This window comes from Cervus elaphus, chromosome 18 (genome assembly GCF_910594005.1).
Source record: "Cervus elaphus chromosome 18, mCerEla1.1, whole genome shotgun sequence".
NCBI lineage: Eukaryota > Metazoa > Chordata > Mammalia > Artiodactyla > Cervidae > Cervus > Cervus elaphus.
In genome coordinates, this window is record NC_057832.1 from 60,307,553 (window position 1) to 60,330,091 (window position 22,539).

Genomic DNA, 22,539 nt, shown 5'->3' on the forward strand with positions numbered 1-22,539 from the left:
TGCACTTAAGTTGAATAGCTATGTTTGAATTGTACTATTGATTTGCCTTTTAAAAACTCAGTATCAATCAATACTTAAAAATTTCTCCAGTAAAACATGAGGTCATAAATAGAAAGTTCTTATTTTTCATAGTATGAGGGAAGCAAGGGCCTAATTAGTATATTTTTCTTTACTAGTCATTTGTAAACAGATAGTTTTAGAATTCTTTAGACTTATATAGGCATGTCTCATCTCCTGTGAAGGCACATATCACAGATTTTTTTTTAATATATTACTTATAGGAGGGAAGAAGGAAGGAAATGATATTTCCATGCAACAACAATATTTTTGGGTTTTTTGCAAGTATGAAAAAATTCCGAATCCAGAGGTAGGGGTCAGTGAAAAATCCAGCTAATGTGCAGTATTAGGTAGAGGTGCTTCCCTGGTAGCTCTGGTGGTAAAGAATCTGCCTTCAGTGCAGGAGACCCTGGTTCGAATCCTGGGTTGGAAAGATCTGTTGGAGAAGGGATAGACTACCCACTCCAGTATTCTTGGGCTTCCCTAGTGGCTCAGATGGTAAAGAATCTGCCGGCAGTGTGAGAGACCTGGGTTTGATCCCTGTGTTGGGAAGATCCCCTGGAGAAGGCAACAGCTATCCACTCCAGTATTCTGACCTAGAGCATTCTGTGGACAGAGGAGCCTAACAGGCTATATATAGTCCATGGGTCACAGAGTCCGACATAACTGAGTGCCTTTCACTTTCAGGTAGAGGATAAGATATTCAAATTCAAGATTGAGAGTGAATGGGAGTAAAATGATTATGGATGAGGGAGGCGGAGAGCAAAAATTATCAAAGAAAACAAGACCAGAATGAAGATGGAATGGCTGGTAGGAGAAATGAATGGAGAGAGTTGAGGTTGAGAGAAGTACTAGATGCTGATAGCGGAAAGCATGGGAAAAGAGACACATGCAACAAGTAATAATTTGAGTGACTTATTGTGACTCTCTCTGATTTGGAAATATTCACTAAAATGTACACTGCTTCCAAAGTTTTTGAACACATGGTTTTGCTAAGTATTGAAGAAGAAAACATGAAGAAAACCTATGTATATAAGTAAAAAAAAATTCACAAATCTGGAAATCTCTACAGTGTTTCTGAGTATAATGAAAATCAAGAGCTATTTAAAATACTTAAAATAATCATAGCAACATGAGGGTGTGGTCATATATACCTTGATTTTTTGTTTAGCAAGTTATTTAGAAAGATTATCATTTTGAGCAAAACTTTAGGGTCAAATTTAAGTAAATAGGGAAAATGTTAAACAATTTGTAATCACTCAAAATGGAAATTTCTTTTATATCATTTGAAGAACAGCATATTTTATTGTGCCCACTCTAGTGAGAATGATGTTTAATAAATAAGGCTGAACTTAACAGAGGTGTTCCTGTAAACTGTATCATACTTCAGAAGTATGCCATTGTGTGAATTTACCACAATTATCCAATCACTTATTGATGGAAATTTGGGTTATTTTCAGTATTTGATTGTTATGCATAAAATTTCTATCATCTCTCATGTACAAATCCTTTTATGGAGACATATGTTTTCATTTTTCTAATATAAATACATAGAAAGGAATTGTAGAAGTGGAAAGTGGATGTTTAGTTTTGTATGAAAATGCCAAACCATTTATTTGTACCATTTATCACTTCCAAAAACAATGCACAAAAGTTGCAGTTGCTCCACATACTCCATCACTTGGTATCATGTCTCAAATTTTAGACATTCTAAGGAGTGAGTAGTGGTTATCTCATTGTGGTTTCAGTTTGCATTTTCCTGATAACTAGTTATTTTGAACATTTTAATGTCCTTATTTAAAGTTCATAAAATATTTTGGTAAAATGTCTGTTCAGGACTTGTTTCTGTCTTCTAATTATTAAAATTTTAAAGTTTTTTAAAATAAAATCTTGGTACAAGTCGCTTGTCATATATGTATTGTGAATATTTTCTTCTAGTCTGTGACTTAGGGCGGAGAAAGCAATGGCACCCCACTCCAGTACTCTTGCCTGGAAAATTCCATGGACAGAGGAGCCTGGTATGCTGCAGTCCATGGGGTCACGAAGAGTCTGACACAACTGAACGGCTTCGCTTCCACTTTTCACTTTCACGCATTGGAGAAGAAAATGGCAACCCACTCAAGTGTTCTTGCCTGGAGAATCCCAGGGACAGGGGAGCCTGGTGGGCTGCCATCTATGTGGTCGCACACAGTCGGACACGACAGAAGTGACTTAGCAGCAGCAGCAGCAGCATGGCTTGAAGAAAGCCTTTTCTTGATAGCTGTCAGAGAACAGAAATTTTAAGTTTTATCCGATTTGTCAGATTTTATGGTTCATGTCTTTTGTATCCTTCCTAAGAAATCTTTGTTTATTCCAAATATATTCTGAATATATTCTCATATATTTTTTTTCCCTAGAAGTTTTAAGCTTTAGCTTTTATGTTTAAGTCTATGATCCACTTTAAGTTAATTGTTGCTTGTGGTATGAAATAAGCACCAAGGTTCATATTTTTCCTTGCCCAAATGCAACTGTTTTAGCAACATTTGTTGAAAAAAATTTCCTTTCCCATTGAATTATCTTGATAAATTTATTAAAAAGTAATTGCTAATCTATGTGTGGTCTGTCTCTGGACACTATTCTGTTCCATTGCTCTACACTGTATCCTCACATTTCACTGTCTTAAGTAATGGAGCTTTAAGTCTTGAGATGAGGTTATGTACATTTTTTGTTCTTTTTGTTTTGTTTATTCAGCTTTGTTCTTTTTCATAGCTTGCTGAGAATTTTAAATCGTGAATGGTGTTTAATTTTTGTCAAATGCTTTTTCTTTATATATTAAAATAATCATATAATATTTTTCTTTTTTCTGTTAGTGTGGTTACTTAAATTAATTGATCTTTGAATTTTGAGTCCATTTTGTATTTCCAGACAAAACTACTTGGTCTTAATGTGTGTCTTTATTTTGCTATATCTGGTTGCATATTTGTTGCAAATTTTTGTTTCTCTTGAGACTGAGCTATCACAGTTTGCTTATTGTGACATCTTCTATCTTATTTTGCTGTGCTGTGCTCAGTCGTGTCTGACTCTTTGTGATCCCATGGATTGTAGCTCCTCTACATATCAGGCTCCTCTGTCCATGGGATTTTCCAGGCCAGAATGCTGGAGTGGGTTGCAATTTCCTTATCCAGGGGATCTTCCCAATCCGGTGATAGAACCCGTCTCTTGCGTCTTCTGCATTGGCAGGTTTTGCCCAAACACAATTGCTGATCTGTCCCTGATTCTTTCCTTTTCTTCTACAATTTAATAGCTTCTGTGGATTCTATGTTTCCTGTGCCTTACATCCCAAGTGTTTCATGTTGGGATGTTGTTTCCTTATTGATTTTATCTTTCCTTATTGCTTGTTGCAGAAAATCCACAATCTCTTTCAATGTACTTGCTCAAAATTTACCTTAAAAGCTAAGCTTTCACTTTCCGTATCTTACCCTGTTCCCCATGCTCTTGATCTAGGTTTCCTTTATTTGTGTTATATGTAATGACCTTCGTATCTGATATAAGATATTTTCAAATGGATTATTACTCAAGTTTTAATACTTTAACTTAAATGTTGCCCATGCCTTCCACAAACCGTATCATCTCCTCAGTCTTTTCTGTTATTGGCAGCTCCATACATTTTGTTACCCCAATCCAAAAAAACATGATTCTCCTCTGTTGTTCCCTACTTCAGATTCATAGCCAAATCTTGACAATCCTGTATCTTAATAATCCCTCAAATCTACTTCCTCTTTTCATCCTCTTTGTCACTGCCTCCAGATGCTCACCATATCTCTCCTGGATTTCTGAAACCAACCTCTAATTGACTTCCTTTGCCATTGCCAGTCTTTTCTTCACACTGCCACTCATTTGATCTTCTTGAAAAGAAAATTTACTTTTCTGTTTAAATTTATTTAAAGTCCTCTTTTTTTCCTTTAGAATAAAACATGTACAATTCCCAAATTCTTCAAGATTGGTTCCCTGTTAAAGAAATGTCCAAAATGGGCAGGAACTGAAAATGAATTCCATATAATTTAGCAAAGTGAAAAACTATAATAACTTCTATGCAATAACCCTAATCAACATTTTCCCAACTGTAGCATAACTGAGAATTTCACACCTAGTTTAACACAGCTAAGATGGTAGTTTCCACTTTATTTCCAATATTGTATGGGCCAATAATTACATACTCAAAAAACAACTTGTCAAGATATTAGCATTTATTTGGCTCTAAATCTATTTCAGCTTGTTTGATGCAAAAGTTCCATGACACTAAAGGAAAACTCATCTTAATTATATTAACCTACAAAATCAGGCTTTGTTTGATGACATGCTAATGTTTGAAATTAAGCAATTGTTTTAGCTCAAATATCTTTTCACTCCTAACTCATCAACGGGTTCTCCTGAAGTCAGAAATGATCCATTCTTCTTTTGTGCTCTGAAAACCCCTTTAAGATCACACTGACTTTCTTTGCAGTTAATTTATATATATATATATATATATTTCCACAAAAGATTGAAGTTTTTGAGGCAAAGGCTTAATAATGTCTCATGCAGAATCTAGTTCAAAGATGTAACTTAATAAATATGAGTCAAGTTTATGCAAAGACTAAAAGTGTGAGTGTAGACACAGCTATTACAGAACATAAACATTACAGGAAGGTAACCTGGGAACCTCTATAAGGTTATGCTCTGCCTCCTTTCCCTCCAAATCCAGAATCTCATGAATCCAATCTATGTCATTATTAGAAATGCAAATAGTAAGGTATAAAAACCTGTTTCTTAGATGTGTATTAGTTACACTTTGGTACTTGTTTGTATTTATGTAATTTTTATTGAACTGTTAGGGAATAATGCTTATGTCTTCCCAAGAAAGCCAATACAATTGTTATTTTTTTTCTCTTTTCTTACACTTCAGATACTTGGTTTTATTTATTTATGTTTTTATTTTTATTTTTTGCTATTGTTGGTTTAACTTTTGTTAGAGAAAATATTTTTTCCTTACTTTAAATTTTGCCTAACAAAAACTGTATGGAGTTAATTAAATCAAGTTTTTTTCATATGAGTGAAGAATTTAATAAGAAGTTTGAAAAACATTTTGCATATGGCTGACATATTTAAAATCTTCTTTTGCTTTTTACTTTAATCTTGGGTATAAGAAAGGCATCATAAAACCCAAGTCTTAACAGATGTATGATCTTCACATGTGGTTTATTAAGCACAAATCACTAATGACCAATATGAAATCATTTCCATTCCTTGTGAAAACTTTGATGAGTAGAAAGTTAGATCATGAGCCAATTGTAGCTTTACCCAAAATGAGAAATTTGTATTTGATACAAGAAATAAATACGTAAATTTATTTAATGCATCTACTCTGCTAAATTTGTCTTGAAACTGTTTTCTATTTAAATCAGGATCCTCTTTGATAAATTTAATTGTTTAAGCAAATATCATTCTGGTATATTAGTTCAGAGTATTAAACAAGCAAATTAGGTAAGTTCTTACTCAGTATTGGGATCAAACTACAAGATTTAAACTCTCCAGTAAATTTAGAGAACATAGATGCTGACCTAATGGTTTGGGAAATTGTACTTTTATATCTTTTCTTTTGGAGGAGATATACTTATTAGCTGAAGTGATTTGGGGCAAGTTCCTACATTGTCTCTGCATTTTTACTTATGAAATGTAAAAACATGTCTGCTTCACCCACACTAGTTAATCCGGTAAATAGTTACTTAGGTTTTTTTATGGGACATATGGGCTTCCCAGATGGTGCAGTGGTAAAGAATCTGTCTGCCAGTGCTGGAGCAGCAAGAGACATGGGTTTGATCCCTGGGTTGGGGAGATCCCCTGGAGTAGGATATGGCAGCCCATTCTAGTATTCTTGCCTGAAAAATTTCACAGACAGAGGAGCCTGGCAGGCTGTAGTTCATGGGGTCACAGAGAGTTGGATGTGACCGACTGAACATACACACACGGGACATACATTGTCTGAGGCATTTATATTACATAACAGAAGAGAAACAAATGAGTTAGGAGACACACAGTAAACACAAATAGATAAATCATATAGCATATTAGAAGACGAAAATCAGTAGAAAAAATAGAGATGGTTATAGGCAGAGAAATTTCCTAGTGAGAGGGGTGGGTTCATTGAAGCTTAAAATAGAATTGTCACAGTAGGCTTCATGGAGATGGCATCTGAGAAAAGACTCAAAAGATATAAGGGAGGCAACCATATCAGGGAACATTCCAGGCTGCGAGATTCACTAGGGCAAAGAATCTGGGTCATGTTTGGTGAGTTGGCAAAATAAGACCTATGAGACTAAAATGGAGTAAGGGGAAGAGTAATAGAAATAAGAGACAAAGGAAGACTGGGGTACAGGTTGATTATACAACATCTCGTAGGCCATTGTAAAAACTGCTTTAATTTTAGGGAGAGATGAGAAGACTTGGGAGGGTTTGATGAGAAGTTAGAACTGGATTTTAAAAGGACTGTTCTGACTACTGTCTTGAGAGTATATGATAGGGCAAGAGTAGAAGAAAGGATACAATTAGGAGGCTATTGGGGTAATCTGAGAGGGGTAATATTGGCCAATAGGCCACACTGTCAACCTAAGGTGCTAGTGAAGTTTCTGGTTCAATCACTCCCACAAAGTTGTTGTGTAACCTGAGTGTCCAGAGCTGAAAAGCTTGCGGCTGTTTTGACGAATCAAGTATTAACCTTTGGTAAAAATTCCCTCTCCCAAAATTAAAAACCCCTAAGATGCTAGAACAGGAAGGGGAGTGAAGTGCTTAAATTGTAGATATGTTTTCAATCTGCAGCCAACAGCATCTCCTCATAGACTGGATATAGGATGTGAGGGGAAGTGAAGATGTCGGAGTGGTTCAAATAATTTGACCTGAGAGCAACAGTAATATTAGAGCTGACATGAGCTCACATAGGGAATTTGCAGGTAGAGTAAGTTTTAAGGAGGAACATCAAAAAATTCAGTTTACATTAAGATTGAGATGTTTATTTACCTTAGAATAATCTAAATTATGCTGAGTCTCAAAATATCAATGGCTTAACGCATCAGAGGGTTTACTTCTCAGTCATGGTACACATGAAATATAGGTAGTGAGGGCTCTGCTTCAGACATATACTCAGGGATTTAAAGTTGATGGAATTGCTGCTATATTGTAACTGTATTGGAGACAAACGGTTTCCAGGGTCATGAAACAGGGAAGAGAAGAACCAGAGAGTCATATGTTGTGTCTTAATAAATGAACCCAGTGATACAATCTGTCAGGCCCAGAGTGCTACCTAGGATCCTGACAAGCTGTTGTAATTTTGTTGCCTTAGGGATTATCATTTCTCCTTGGGAACAAAATTGAATGGCACAGGATTTTTTTTGGTGATTGTGGTAGTGGTGGTGGTGGTGGTGGTAGTGTGTGTGTGTGTTTTATTCATTAATTCAAATTGCAATAAGTGACTAACTGCATGCATTATTGGAACTTTTCTAACTATTTGGACCTATAAAAACCATTTCTCTTAAATTATCAGATGCTGTATGGTAGAATTGCTGTGTTCTGAAAAATCAAGCTATTTTTGCTGTTACAGTTCTAAACATGTCCAAAAATAGTACTAATCGTAGAAGCACAGAATTATCCAGAGTTTTCCATAGTGTAGCAATTTGTACCCAGTTCTGTTCAGTTCAGTCACTCAGTCGTGTCCAACTCCTCCTGACCCCATAAACCACAGCACGCTAGGCCTCCCTGTCCATCACCAACTCCCGGAGTCTACTCAAACTCATGTCCATTGAGTTGGTGATGCCATCCAACCATCTCATCCTCTGTCGTCCCCTCCTCCTGCTGCCCTCGATCTTCCCCAGCATCAGGGTATTTTCAAATGAGTCAGCTCTTTGCATCAAGTGGCCAAAGTATTGGAGTTAGCTTCAACATCAGTCCTTCCAATGAACACCCAGGACTGATCTCCTTTAGGATGGGCTGGTTGGATCTTCTTGCAGTCCAAGGGACTCTCAAGAGTCTTCTCCAACACCACAGTTCAAAAGCATCAATTCTTCGGCGCTCAGCTTTCTTTATGGTCCAACTCTCACATCCATGCATGACCACTGGAAAAACCATAGTCTTGACTAGACGGACCTTTGTTGGCAAAGTAATGTCTCTGCTTTTTAATATGCTGTCTAGGTTGGTCATAACTTTCCTTCCAAGGAGTAAGCGTCTTTTAATTTCATGGCTGCAATCACCATCTGCAGTGATTTTGGAGCCCAGAAAGATAAAGTCAGCCACTGTTTCCACTGTTTCCCCATCTATTTGCCATGAAGTGATGCGACCAGATGCCATGATCTTAGTTTTCTGAATGTTGAGCTTTAAGCCAACTTTTTCACTCTCCTCTTTCACTTTCATCAAGAGGCTCTTTAGTTCTTCTTCACTTTCTGCCACCCAGAGGAGTGAAGAAAAGATTTTAGAGGGCATATAGTAGCCCACTGCCATCATCTGTATTGCCCAACAAAGGAAAAGACTGTGAAATGGAATTGCCAGCAGAATCCCTCTCTGGTTTTGTTGGCAAGTCTTTTATGTAAAACACAAATAATTAATTCTTCCACTCCAGACCTTTTAACAGGGCAATAGTTTGCAAGCTGCCAAGCTTTATTGGCCAGAATAGAAACAAACATCACTAGGTCATAACACTTATTATTAAACAAGAGCTTCTAAATTCTCTAAATTGAAGATTCTGAATTTTTAATGCATTTGGCTTACTTTCCCATCTTGTATGTCAGGCTTAAATTGGTATGTTGAACATATAGATAGTCACAGCATCTTATATTTTCTTACATACTTTAAAAAATCTTATAAACATAAATAATACATTCCCATGTTTAAAAATAACATATAGAAGAATTTAGAGTTAAAAGCAGCAGTCCCTTGCCCATCTTTTCCTACAGTTGTTCTGTTTCTCAGAGGTAAATGTTTTCTTCTCTCTTAAGTGTTCTCATTTTAAACTTCTTTTCTAGTTAACTTCATTTATCTATATACTTTGTAACTATCTCTTAATTTTCCACACAGACATTACTGACTTTCTGATAGATGAAGATCAGTCTATACCCTTGCTACCACTACCACCTTCCAGTTTTTTTTTATTATAGCACTATCTCATGACTTCTGTTAGTTATTTGTGTTTTCTGCCAATTAGAGACCATCTCTCTAGATTCTTCACTTAATAAAAGAACATTAGTGCCCCAACCCTTGATTTAAACTCTCCTCCTTATTTCTGCTTCCCAAATTAAGTTATTTATACTGTTAATTTATACATATCAGGTTTAAAAGCATTTGCATTATGTTCTAGGCCGATAATTAACACTTTTCTGATGTACATTCGGGCTGATTTGAGAATCAACATATTCTGGGCTGTGACTTTTTTTTCTGGTCAATTCTACTATTTACCACATTTCATTTTGCATGTTGTCTGCTGAAAATTCATTGAAAAGTCTTATTTGCTGATGGTTCATCTCTGGTTGTCTCTGTTTTTGTGTTCCTTTGGTTTAATGCCTTCTTTATTTCTTTACTTTTAATAAGATCTAAGAAGGAAAGAGGATAAACAAATGTGCTCAGTTTACCATCCTGCACAAGAGGCTACCTTTTTAATTGAATTTTTTCCTGATACATATGCAACCATAGAAAATGTTGCACCAACAATAATCTAGCTAAATGTTCATATTTTCAGCAATGTACTATTGGATAAAACATTTTACCCATATTTCCTTTTTGACTTCTGCAGTTTAACATTTCATTATTACTTTAAATTTGGAAGAATAACGTTCTAATCCAAAACACTCTGAGAAAGCAAATTGGAAAAGCAAATCCACACTTAGGAAAATTTAAAGAAGCCCACTTAAGACCAACCTAGATAGCGTACTAAAAAGCAGAGACATTACTTTGCCAACAAACATTCGTCTAGTCAAGGCTATGGTTTTTCCAGTGGTCATGTATGGATGTGAGAGTTGGACCGTGAAGAAAGCTGAGCACCGAAAAATTGATGCTTTTGAACTGTGGTGTTGGAGAAGACTCTTGAGAGTCCCTTGGACTGCAAGGAGATCCAACCAGTCCATCCTAAAGGAGATAAGTCCTGGGTGTTCATTGGAAGGACTGATGCTGAAGCTGAAGCTCCAATACTTTGGCCACCTCATGCGAAGAGTTGACTCATTGTAAAAGACCCTGATGCTGGGAGGGGTTGGGGGCAGGAGGAGAAGGGGACGACAGAGGATGAGATGGCTGGATGGCATCACCGACTCAATGGACATGAGTTTGAATAAACTCCGGGAATTGGTGATAGATGGGAGGCCTGGTGTGCTGCGATTCATGGGGTCGCAAAGAGTCGGACACGACTGAGCGACTAAACTGAACTGAACTGATAAAAACTATCAATTTTAATTGCCTATTTACTTTGACATTTTAAAAATATATTGAAAACAAAAGTCCTTCCTTTTAAAGTATTAGCATGATATTTTGAGTCTTTATTTATTCTTTTCTAATTATAGTTTATAACACACCTGGCAGGCAACTGCCCAGTTAGATATCTTCATCTGCACTGCAGGATGAGATATTAAAGTGCTTTCCTCTTGTCTGTGTCTTTTGTAAATCCTGGTTTACAGTTTCCATAACTCCTTGGAACAAGTAACTGTACAACATAAACATATATTCCTGTTTATTCAGAGTGACAGTTTTGTTATTGCTATATTATGAAAACAATTGTGATTCCAAATAAAATATACTCATAAATTAAAAGCAAGAGATCAACATAACTACAATCTAAATACAATCTAAAGTCCCAAGAATTTTGTTTCACAAAATTCAACTAGTCTGAAACATGTAGCCTACAATAAAGGCAACATCTGCATGATTCATTTTTTAAGTATGTCAAATTTATATCTTCCTATTTTCTTACTGATTTCTAATAGTAGTCTTCTTCGTTATTTTCATTACAGTTTTGTGAAGTTCAGGGCATGTCTTGATGTGCCAGCTTTATCCTGGACTGAAGGTGATCTTTTGAAAAGCCGACTTCAAAAACAGAGAGGCAGTGCAGCTTAGTGGTGAAGGGTCCCAGCTTGGAAAGCAGACAGTTGGTACGAGTCCCGGTCCTCTTACTGACTAGGTGACCTCAGACACTTGAGTTACTCTCTTCAAGCTTGTGAAATGGGAATAATAACAGTATTTACCTTAGAGAACTGCCAAGAGGCTAAAATAAAACAATACATAAAAAACATAGCAAAATGTCCATATTTTTTTTTCCATTTATTTTTATTAGTTGGAGGCTAATTACTTTACTATATTGTAGTGGTTTTTGCCATACATTGACATGAATCAGCCATGGATTTACAGGTGTTCACCATCCCGATCCCCCCTCGCGCCTCCCTGCCCACACTTATTAAATACACATTGTTAGTTATTTTTGTTCTTAGTAATGATAATTATTTGAAAGTATTAATTCTATCTCAGCACACAGAAATACCCCTTAAGTTTTTGAGGACCTAAAATACGTTATAAGGTTAGCCTTTCAATATTAGGAACTTTTCCTGTTTCACTTAATGGGCATGATTTGTATTTTGGGAACTATTTGCACTAGGTAGAAATATGAAATCCAACTTTAACTTTTCCCCCTTTTAGGAGGTCAGGGTTGTATATAGCTTATTTATATCTAAATCATGTTTTTATTAAGTTGATTCCATTGATTTAACATGTATATTAGTTTCATAAAGTCTGTTTAATCTTCACTTGACATAGCAAACAAACGTCTACATTTCTAAGAGGCAAGTTTCTGTGGCCCTAACCAGGTAAAGAAGAGAAGATGAGGCAGAGGCAGGAAAATACTAAACACTCAATTAAATTTTGGCTCTGCCATTAACTTTCTTTGTAACTTAAGTCAAGACACTTTTTTCATCAATTCATGCATATTTATTCGATACAATGTACCGGGTAGAGACACAAATAAAATCCCTTACCTTAAGGAAACACATAGCTTGGTTTGGAAGGCAGAGCTGGTACAATACCACATATGTGACAGTTACATACACAATGACAATACATGTATTACCAAATGATACATATGCATACGTGATGTGTACCAATGTATGTGGTATGTGTAAAATGAAATATGTTTTGCTATATTTTATTAGCTTTTTTCCATTTTTTAGCTTTTTGTGTATATATCTCACTTGCTATTTGCTGAGTTTCTGAAATCTTTAAATTTATACATTTGACAAAATTTGGAAAATTTCATCATTGTTTCTTGAAATACTTTTACTGCCCAATTATCTTTCTCCCTTCCCTTCTGGGATTATAAGTACACATACACACACACACATACACACACAGGAAATCTTTGCTATTCTCCCACAGATCTTTAGGGCTCTGTTAAGATATTTTTCCATTTCTTCATATTAGAGAATTTCTATTATTCCATATTAAAGTTCACTGACCTCTGCAATTTAGAAGTATTAGATAAATATTAAAGTTAATCTGTCATTTCTAATCTGCTTGAAGTTTCATTTTAGATATGTAGTTTTCACTTCTAGAATTTTCATTTGTTACATTTTTATAGTTTATTTCTCAGATAAAATTTGTTATGTTTCTTCATTCATCATAAGCATATTTTTTTAAATTGAGCATAGTTAAAGTACTTACTTTAAAATACTTGTCTGCTGACTTCAAAATCTGGGTCATCTCAAGGTCTCTTCCCATTGATTGACATTTTTCTTGAGCCTGGGTCAAGGTTTTTTTGTTTCTTTATAAACCTAGGAGTTCTGGATTGCATTCTGGACTTTACAGAAGCTATGTTCTAGAGACTCTGAGATTCTCGTATATTTTTTCAGAAGACGTTCAATTTTTGGTTTTAGCAGGCAATAAACTTGGCTAGATTCAAACTTCTAACCCTGTCTCTCCTGTTATGGATACAATTAAAGTATCTATTTAGTTCTTGTTCAGTGGCTCAGTTGTGTCCAACTCTTCACAACCCTATGGACTGCAGCACAGCAGGTTTCCCTGTCCTTCACTGTCTCCTGGAGTTTGCTCAAATTCATGTCCATTGAATTAGTGATGCCATCCAACCATCTCATCCTCTGTTGTCCACTTCTCCTCCTGACTTCAATCTTTCCTTATTTAGCCCTAATCGAGCTGCTTGCAGTCTGCACTATGTTTGTATAGTACAGGGTTCAGCCAGACGTTTGGGTAGAGTTTCAGTTCAGTTCAGTTCAGTCGCTCAGTTGTGTCCAACTCTTTGCGACCCCATGAACAGCAGCACGGCAGGCCTCCCTGTCCATCACCAACTCCCAGAGTTTACCCAAACTCATGTCCATTGAGTTGGTGATGCCATCCAACCATCTCATCCTCTGTCATCCCCTTCTCCTCCTGCCCCCAACCCCTCCCAGCATCAGGGTCTTTTACAATGAGTCAACTCATCACATGAGGTAGCCAAAGTATTGGAGTTTCGGCTTCAGCATCAGTCCTTCCAATGAACACCCAGGACTTATCTCCTTTAGGATGGGCTGGTTGGATCTTCTTGCAGTCCAAGGGACTCTCAAGAGTCTTCTCCAACACCACAGTTCAAAAGCATCAATTCTTCGGTGCTCAGCTTTCTTTATGGTCCAACTCTCGCATCCATACTTGACTACTGGATAAACCATAGCCTTGACTAGACGAACCTTTGTTGACAAAGTAATGTCTCTGCTTTTTAATATGCTGTCTAGGTTGGTCATAACTTTCCTTCCAAGGAGTAAGCGTCTTTTAATTTCATGGCTGCAATCACCATCTGCAGTGATTTTTGGAGCCCCCCAAAATAAAGTCAGCCACGGTTCCCACTGTTTCCCCATCTATTTGCCATGAAGTGATGCGACCAGATGCCATGATCTTCGTTTTCTGAATGTTGAGCTTTAAGCCAACTTTTTCACTCTCCTCTTTCAGTTTCATAAGCAGGCTCTTTAGTTCTTCACTTTCTGCCATAAGGGTGGTGTCATCTGCATATCTGAGGTTATTGATATTTCTCCTGGCAATCTTGATTCCAGCCTGTGCTTCCTCCAGCCCAGCATTTCTCATGAGGTACTCTGCATATAAGTTAAATAAACAGGGTGACAATATACAGCCTTGACATATGCCTTTTCCTATTTGGAACCAGTCTGTTGTTCCATGTCCAGTTCTAACTGTTGCTTCCTGACCTGCATACAGGTTTCTTAAGATGCAGGTCAAGTGGTCTGGTATTCCCATCTCTTTCAGAATTTTCCAGATTTTATTGTGATCCACAAAGTCAAAGGCTTTGGAACAGTCAATAAGGCAGAAATAGATGTTTTTCTGGAACTCTTGCTTTTTTGATGATCCAGCGAATGGATCCTTAGAAAAGGCAGAGGAACCAGAGATCAAATTGCCAAGATTTTCTGGGTAGAGTTTATGAACAGGATTTGGAGCTCCCACTCTTTCTCTCTCTTCTTTTTAGAACTTACCACTCACTTTCCAGCTTCTGTGGTTGCCTGCACTCTGTTCTCTCATCTTTACACCAGAAAGACCATTGAAATCTATGAGAGTTCTAGGCATCCAACATTGAGCCACACTGGGTCCTCCTCTCAGATAAAAGGCTATAAAAAATGGAAAATCCAACCAGTACTGATATCTTCTTTGTATAGATCCTCTGCCTTTGCTCATTCTCCAGTATTTTCAAGCAGTTATTTTCTGTGTGTGTGTTTTTTTCCAGAGTGTATAGTTGTTGCCTCAGGAGATTGCTCCCTAGCCATTACCAGAAATGGAATCTTTGATTTGTATTTTCATACTTAGAACTAGAGTAATTAATTTGCTTTTATAATTAACATTGTACTCAATGAATAAGGAGCAAATTCTTTGTGTTCAATTTATCTGTTTTACAAGTACTGAGTAAATCCTTTACAAATGGTCTGCTGCTATAGATCTAGAAGTGTAGCAATAATTAGGGTTAGTTGATTTAAATATTTATCTATATCTATGCTGGGTGTTGTAGTATGCTGTAATTTAAGAGTGACACAAAGTACTTAAACTTGCCTTTAAAAAAAAATTTTTTTTTTTTTGGAGTAGTGTAGAGTGATGGAAGATGTTTGTTTTTAATATATGACTTCAGTGTGCTGTTTATCGGGTGCTTCCGTGGTGGTGTAGATGGTAATGTATTTGTCTGCAATGCAGGAGATATGGGTTCAGTTCCTGGGTTGGGAAGATCCCCTGAAGAAAGGAATGGCAACCTACTCCAGTATTCTTGCCTGGAGAATTTCGTGGACAGAGGAAGCTGGCAAACTATAGTTTGTGGGGTCACAAAGAGTCAGACACGACTGAGTGACTAACACACACACACACACACATGCTGTTTGTTATATCATTCTGTAGGTTTGCTACAGATTGCTGTTTTGTCTAAAACAGTAGCCATAGCACATGTGACTACTTAAACTTTTAAAAAGTAAAGTGAAAGTCCAGTTCCTCACTTACACCTCCCACATTCCAAATACTCAGTAAGCACATGTGGCTAGAGGCTACTGTATTAGACACAGAAAAATAAAACATTTTCATCATTTGAAAAGGCTCTGTTACTTAACACTGTTCAACAAAGTGCTGCTCTATGAACAGACAGAACATACTTACTCGGAATTATATTTGTTCAGTTGGTCATCTGAAATCCACAGTTGTAGAATCCATTACTAATTGGAGTCCTATCTTGATGGACACAGATGTTTACCCTCTTCTGTCACATTGGCTGTTCTTTCCCTTCACGGGTTGACAAACTATGTAGATCACTGCTTGTTCCTGTGAAATGTCTCTGTAGTTTAAAGCCAGTGATAGCTTGTATGGCTTAACTATATTCTAGGCCCCGTGCTCAGCACTTTATCTGTATTATCTCATTGAATCATTATAACAGCTTCATGTTATAGGTGCTCTAAGTCTGTCCATTTTACTGGTGAGGAAGTCAAGACAGGGAGACTAAGTAACTTGCTCACAGTCTCATAATAGGTGGCAAGTGAAACCAGGATTTAGTTGTGGAAGAATAAAGGAAGTGGAAGAATATATATATTTTATATTCCTTGTGAGAAACTTTCTGAATATTAAAATTTGGAGACGACATTGTTTTACTTTCATGAATAGAAATGAAGCACAAAAGGATTACAGAGAAATTAGTCATATCTTTTCAGACTCATATAAAAAAAATTCAGTTATGTGTCACTCCTTAGTCACATAAATTCCTGATCTAGGAGTGTTTGTGGAAAATATTTATACTCCCTCCACTTTTTCAGCTCTCCCAGAAGCCAAATTTCTTTTCAAATTACCAGCTTCTAGATCACAGAGTATCTTTTTAATTCTGACCCATATTATTCTTCAGGTCCTTTAAAAATTCTTTTGAGAGTTAAATTTTTTGTTTGCTTTTATTTACTATTTAAAGATGATTAACATTTTGCTGTCTCATATCAAATACACATTTCTACATTTTAAACTTCCTTCTTCTACGTAAAAGAATTTTTTAACCAAGTTAATTTATTTTCATTTAGGAGGTTTCATCATTTTATTAGCATGTATTGATTTTATTTTTTTTGTTAATTGATCGCTCCTCCAACCATTAACCTTTCTTGTTCTCACTAACATTTTATGAAAAACGTCCTACTGGTTTTGAACTCTTAAATTTAATGTTAGGGTAAAAGTTTCCTTTTTTACGGAAATGACCCATGCAAGAAAGGAAGCATGATGATCACAGTGCTGAAGTTGGAGCACAGAACCACTTTCTTGCCTTTTTCTATCTCCCAAATACTATGCCCCTCTTGCTACCATTACATGTGTCTTGGTGGTATCAACTCAGGTTTCATCAGCCTTCTTTGTAAACAGAATGGACTGGACTGACCACTTAAAGCTCTTTTAGATCAATATTTGTAATAAAAGAATAATACATGTAAAATATATTAGGCCCAGAAAGGAAAGCTTTACATAATTATTATGACATACTTTTTCTTAGATATGAGTAGAAAGAAAACCTCTAAAAGATTCAGAAAGATATTAATAAAGAGTATTTAATAAAATTTAATAAAATACTGAAAAATCTGATTATAGTTAAAAATACAAGTAAAAAAAGTTTTTATAGTGGCCTGGCCTTTGGTTTAAAATAAATGAAGTGAACTTGTCCCTATCATCAAAATGTTCTTTGTTTATTCCATAGCCATCATATAAAAGTCTGCAGGGAAATCCTGTAGGTTCAAATCATTTAATTCTACTTATTTTTATTTAGAGACAAAATCAGGAGAGCCCTCACAATTCCATTGTGAACCACAAGAACAATAATTTCAGAAACATGCAAATTTCCTTTGATATTAAGCTGCAAGGAGTTCTTTGAGAGAACTTCCCAGCCATACTTATTTTGGAGATGCAGCTCGATAATTATACACATGTGGCAGAAACAGGAAGGCCTAATTTCCTCAGCATTTTTCCACTCTGCTTTTCAAAGGGAATGTGAACATATTTTTGTTAAAGGATGGGATTCCCTGGGTTTCCTAAAAGTTGAAATTAGTTACTCCTCATTAAAGTGTTATATTTTCCTCCCTGGATGGAGCACCTGTGCTTCTGCTAACTTATTTTTTTTTTAATTCAAAGGAAGTTTTTAATAATTACCTAATGAATGAGCATATTAATCTATAACATTGTAGTAGATTTTTGTGAGGTTCACTGTAAATCAATTTATTACTTATTGAAAAAGCCAAAGGAAAAAGTACCTTAAACAGAAAACTAGAGGAATCAATCATTACTCTATTTAGAAATGAATTTCTACATTAAAGTAGCATCACCCGATTTAGAGTGATTTGTGAATTTCTTCTTTTTCTTTTTACTTCTTTGTATTTTACCTTAGTCAATAATACTTGTCATTTGTGTGGTAAGAAGAACAAGAAAATGAAGCATTTACCTACCTCATTTTATTATAAAAATATTGTATCACTACACTTACACCTGTAACTAATATAGTAAATCAACTATATTTCAATAAAAAAGTATTGTAGCATTATTTATGATTGCACAAACCTGCATTTATTTACAGATTGTCTTTTATTTACAGAATTTCAGCTTTCTCTGAAGCACACAAGTTCCTTATGACATATGTGAGCAAGCAAACTGAGGATGGTTGTTGCCAACAGATGGAGGAGTGGATAGCAGGTAGGGAGCCCCATTGCTTTCTACACACCTCATTTGAGTGTATCAGCCTTCAGAGATATGGTGAGTTATCACAAAATGGCTTAGAGATCCATATATCTTTGGGCTGTAAACTTCTAAATTTTAATAACCTCTTCAATGAATCTTTAAAATCACTTCTTACTGGAACTCTTCTGGTAAAATAGCATTTATCTCTAGATAATTCTTACAAAATATGAAATAATCAAGATGTCTAAAAAATTAGCATCTTTAGTTAATTATAAAAAAGAAAACAGTCTGAAATTAAACTGATAATTATCTAACTATAATTGTATATTTAGAGATTATATACATTATATATATAATACATTGTATACTGTATATTACTTTTTAATGATAAAGACAATATATTATACTACTATGTAGTACAATCAGCAACATAGGTTATTACTTTGATTTTAATTTTTTTGTGAGGCTATATACAACTAAAAATGATGAAAAAAAACTCTGGAAAATAAGCAGTTAAGATATGTCTCAGTATCTGTTTAGGTCAGTTCAGTTGTTCAGTCGTGTCTGACTCTTTGTGACCCCATGTATTGCAGCACGCCAGGCTTCCCTGTCCATCACCAACTCCCAGAACTTGCTCAAACTCATGTCCATTGAGTTGGTGATGCCATCCCTCATCTCATCTTATCCCGTCTCCTTCCTGCCTTCAATCTTTCCCAGTAGCATGATCTTTTGTAATGAGTCAACTCTTCGCATCAGTTAGCCAAAGTATTGGTGCTTCAGCTTTAGCACCAGTCCTTCTAATGAATATTCAGAATTGATTTACTTTAGGATTGACTGACTCCTTGCAGTCCAAGGGACTCTGAAGAGCCTTCTCTAACACCACAGTTCAGATTAATATCTGTTAATCAGATTTTAACAGATTAATGTCTGTTAATCAGCCCATTGCAATCTCAGTTCTCTGTTTCACTAAAATTGTATTTACCATGTTTAAAACTGATCTCAAAGGTAACTATAATAGACCTGAATTCATCTGTTCCTTCACTTAGTGAATCCTATATTCACTGAAGTTGAAGCACTTGGGAAAAGACCACTGGATACCTGTTAGTTGTATTTGAATTTTTGTGGATTCTCAGGCTTTCTTTCCTGAGAGGTTTTCTCCTAATGTGCTCCTCTGTCCATAACTGAAATTTCTTATATTCCACCAGCAGAGTAAATGTTATAAAACTCAAATTCAGTAATACTTCATTTCTGCTTATGTAACTTCAATGGCTTCCTGAGAACTATTGGCAAATGCTCAGAATCTTTAGAATGCCTTAAAAGTTTTTTCACAGGACAGCCTGGACCTGACTTCCAAGCCACACATGTGCCACTTTCTAACACAAGGGTCGCCCACAGTACTGGTCCATGGCCTATTAGGCATTGGACTGCACAACAAGAGGTAACACTTCAGGTGTCACAGTCTGACATTGCCCCCAGATTAGGAATATCTAGTTGCAGGAAAACAACTCAGGGCTTGCACTGATTCTGCATTTATGGTGAGTTGTATAATTATTTCATTATCTATCACAATGTAATAATCATAGAAATGCAGTGCACAATAAATGTAGTGTGCTTGAGTCATTCTGAAACCATTCCCCACTCCTGGTCCGTGGAAAGCTTGTTTTCTACAAAACTGGTCCCTGGTGCCAAAAAGGTTGGAGATCACTATTCCAACACACACCTCTAAACCTGCCCTACTGTGCTTTGAGTAGAAATATTCCAACACACACCTCTAAACCTGCCCTACTGTGCTTTGAGTAGAAATATTTTCAATGCTAAGGCTTTGTACATGCTGCCCCTTCTTTCTGGGAGATTCTTTTTTGCTCATCTCCATCTACCAACATTCTGTTTTTGCTTCAAAACCTAGCTCAGTTACTTGTTCTATGACTATTTCTGTAAACTCTCTAGGCAGAGTTACTTACCCTTTATTATTTTTCCATGAAACGTGATGTGATGCTATTGTTCCACTTAATACATTGCATATTTTTCTTTTGGAAAGAGAAAGCATTGATCTTTGAACTCAGAATTATAATGTCCCAGTGTCAATACATTGACCAATGAGCATTTTCTTTCATTGTTTTTAAAATATGTATTGAGTACTTTGAATATTTCTGGGCCATGTACTGAATTGGTATTTAACTCCAAAATATGGCATAGGGACTTTATTTTTAATAATCTATGTACTTTTTTGACAGTTTGAGGTTTATTTGGGTTTGGTGATCTTCCAACATGTATCAAAATGATAATTACCATTGCCAGAAGTTGATTATGTACTAGGTTTTCCCCCTGTTTATCAGTTCAGTTCAGTCACTCAGTTGTGTCTGACTCTTTGCGACCCCATAGACTGCAGCATGCCAGGCTTCCCTGTCCTTCACCAACTCACAGAGCTTATTCAAACACATGTCCATCCAGTCGGTGATGCCATCCAACTGTCTCGTCCTCTGTTGTCCCCTTCTCCTTCCGCCTTCAATCTTTCTCAGCATCAAGGTCTTTTCCAATAAGTCAGTTCTTTACATCAGGTGGCCAAAGTATTGGAGTTTTAGCTTTAGCATCATTCTTTCCCATTCAGTACTGATTTCCTTTAGGATGGACTGGTTGGATCTCCTTGCAGTCCAAGGGACTCTCAAGAGTCTTCTCCAATACCACAGTTCAAAAGCATCAATTCTTTGGTACTCAGCTTTCTTTATAGTCCAACTCTCACATCCATACATGACTATTGGAAAAACCATAGCCTTGACTAGATGGACACCTTTTTTGGCAAAGTAATGTCTATGCTTTTTAAAATGTTGTCTAGGTTGGTCACAGCTTTCCTTCAAGGAGCAAGTGTCTTTTAATTTCATGGCTGCAGTCACAATCTGCAGTAATTTTGGAGCCCCCCAAAATAAAGTCAGCCACTGTTTCCACTGTTTCCCCATCTATTTGCCATGAAGTGATGGGACCAGATGCCATGATCTTAGTTTACTGAATGTTGAGCTTTAAGCCAACTTTTTCACTCTCCTCTTTCACTTTCATCAACAGGCTCTTTACTTCTTTGCTTTCTGCCATAAGGGTGGTGTAATCTGCATCTCTGAGGTTGTTGATATTTCTCTGGGCAATTTTGATTCCAGTTTGTGTTCATCTAGCCTGGCATTTCTTGTGATGTCCTCTGCATATAAGTTAAACAAACAGGGTGGCAATATACAGCCTTGACATACTCCTTTCCTGATTTGGAATCAGTCTGTGGTTCCATGTCCAGTTCTAACTGTTGCTTCTTGACCTGCATACAGATTTCTCAGGAAGCAGATAAGGTGGTCTGGTATTCCCATCTCTTTAAGAATTTTCCACAGTTTCTTGTGAGCCACACAGTCAAAGGCTTTGGTATATCAAAGAAGCAGAAGTAGACGTTTTTCTGGAACTCTCTTGTGTTTTTGATGATCCAACGGATGTTGGAAATTTGATCCCTGGTTCCTCTGCCTTTTCTAAATCCAGCTTGAACATCTGGAAGTTCACAGTTCATGTGTTGTTGAAGCCTGGCTTGGAGAATTTTGAGCATTACTTTGCTAGTGTGTGAAATGAGTACAATTGTGTGGTAGTTTGAGCATTCTTTGGCATTGCCTTTCTTTGGGATTGGAATGAAAACTTACCTTTTCCAGTCCTGTGGCCACTGCTGAGTTTTCCAAATTTGCTGGCATATTGAGTGCAGCACTTTCACAGCATCATCTTCTAGGATTTGAAATAGCTCAACTGGAATTCCATCACATCCACTAGCTTTGTTCACAGTGATGCTTCCTAAGGCCCACTTCACTTCATATTCCAGGATGTCTGGCCCTAGGTGAGTGATCACACCATTGTGGATATCTGGGTCATGAAGATCTTTTTTGTATAGTTCTGTATATTCTTGCCACCTCTCCTTAATATCTTCTGCTTCTGTTAGGTCCATACCATTTCCATCTTTTATAGTGCCTATCTTTGCATGAAATCTTCCCTTGGTATCTCTAATTTTCTTGAAGAGATCGCTAGTCTTTCTCACTGTATTGTTTTCCTCTATTTCTTTGCATTGATCATTAAGGGAGGCTTTCTTATCTCTCTTTGCTATTCTTTGGAACTCTGCATTCAAATGGGTATATCTTTCCTTTTCTTCTTTGCCTTTCACTTCTCTTCTTTTCTCAGCTCTTTGTAAGGCCTCATGAGACAACCATTTTGCCTTTTTGCATTTCTTTTTTTTGGGGATGATCTTGATTGCTGCTTCCTGTACAATGTCATGAACCTCTGTCCATA

At 36.4% G+C, this 22,539-nt stretch overlaps 1 protein-coding gene across 1 annotated transcript in view; it reads left to right on the forward strand.

Annotated features, from left to right (window-relative positions):
• The window catches only part of TFEC (transcription factor EC), a 577,457-nt gene that overhangs the window by 57,521 nt on the left and 497,397 nt on the right, over positions 1-22,539 (forward strand). Inside the window, exon 2 of the mRNA XM_043872397.1 lies at positions 18,161-18,258. The gene's annotated coding sequence lies outside the window, so the exon portion shown is untranslated. The remainder of the gene's footprint in view (positions 1-18,160; positions 18,259-22,539) is intronic.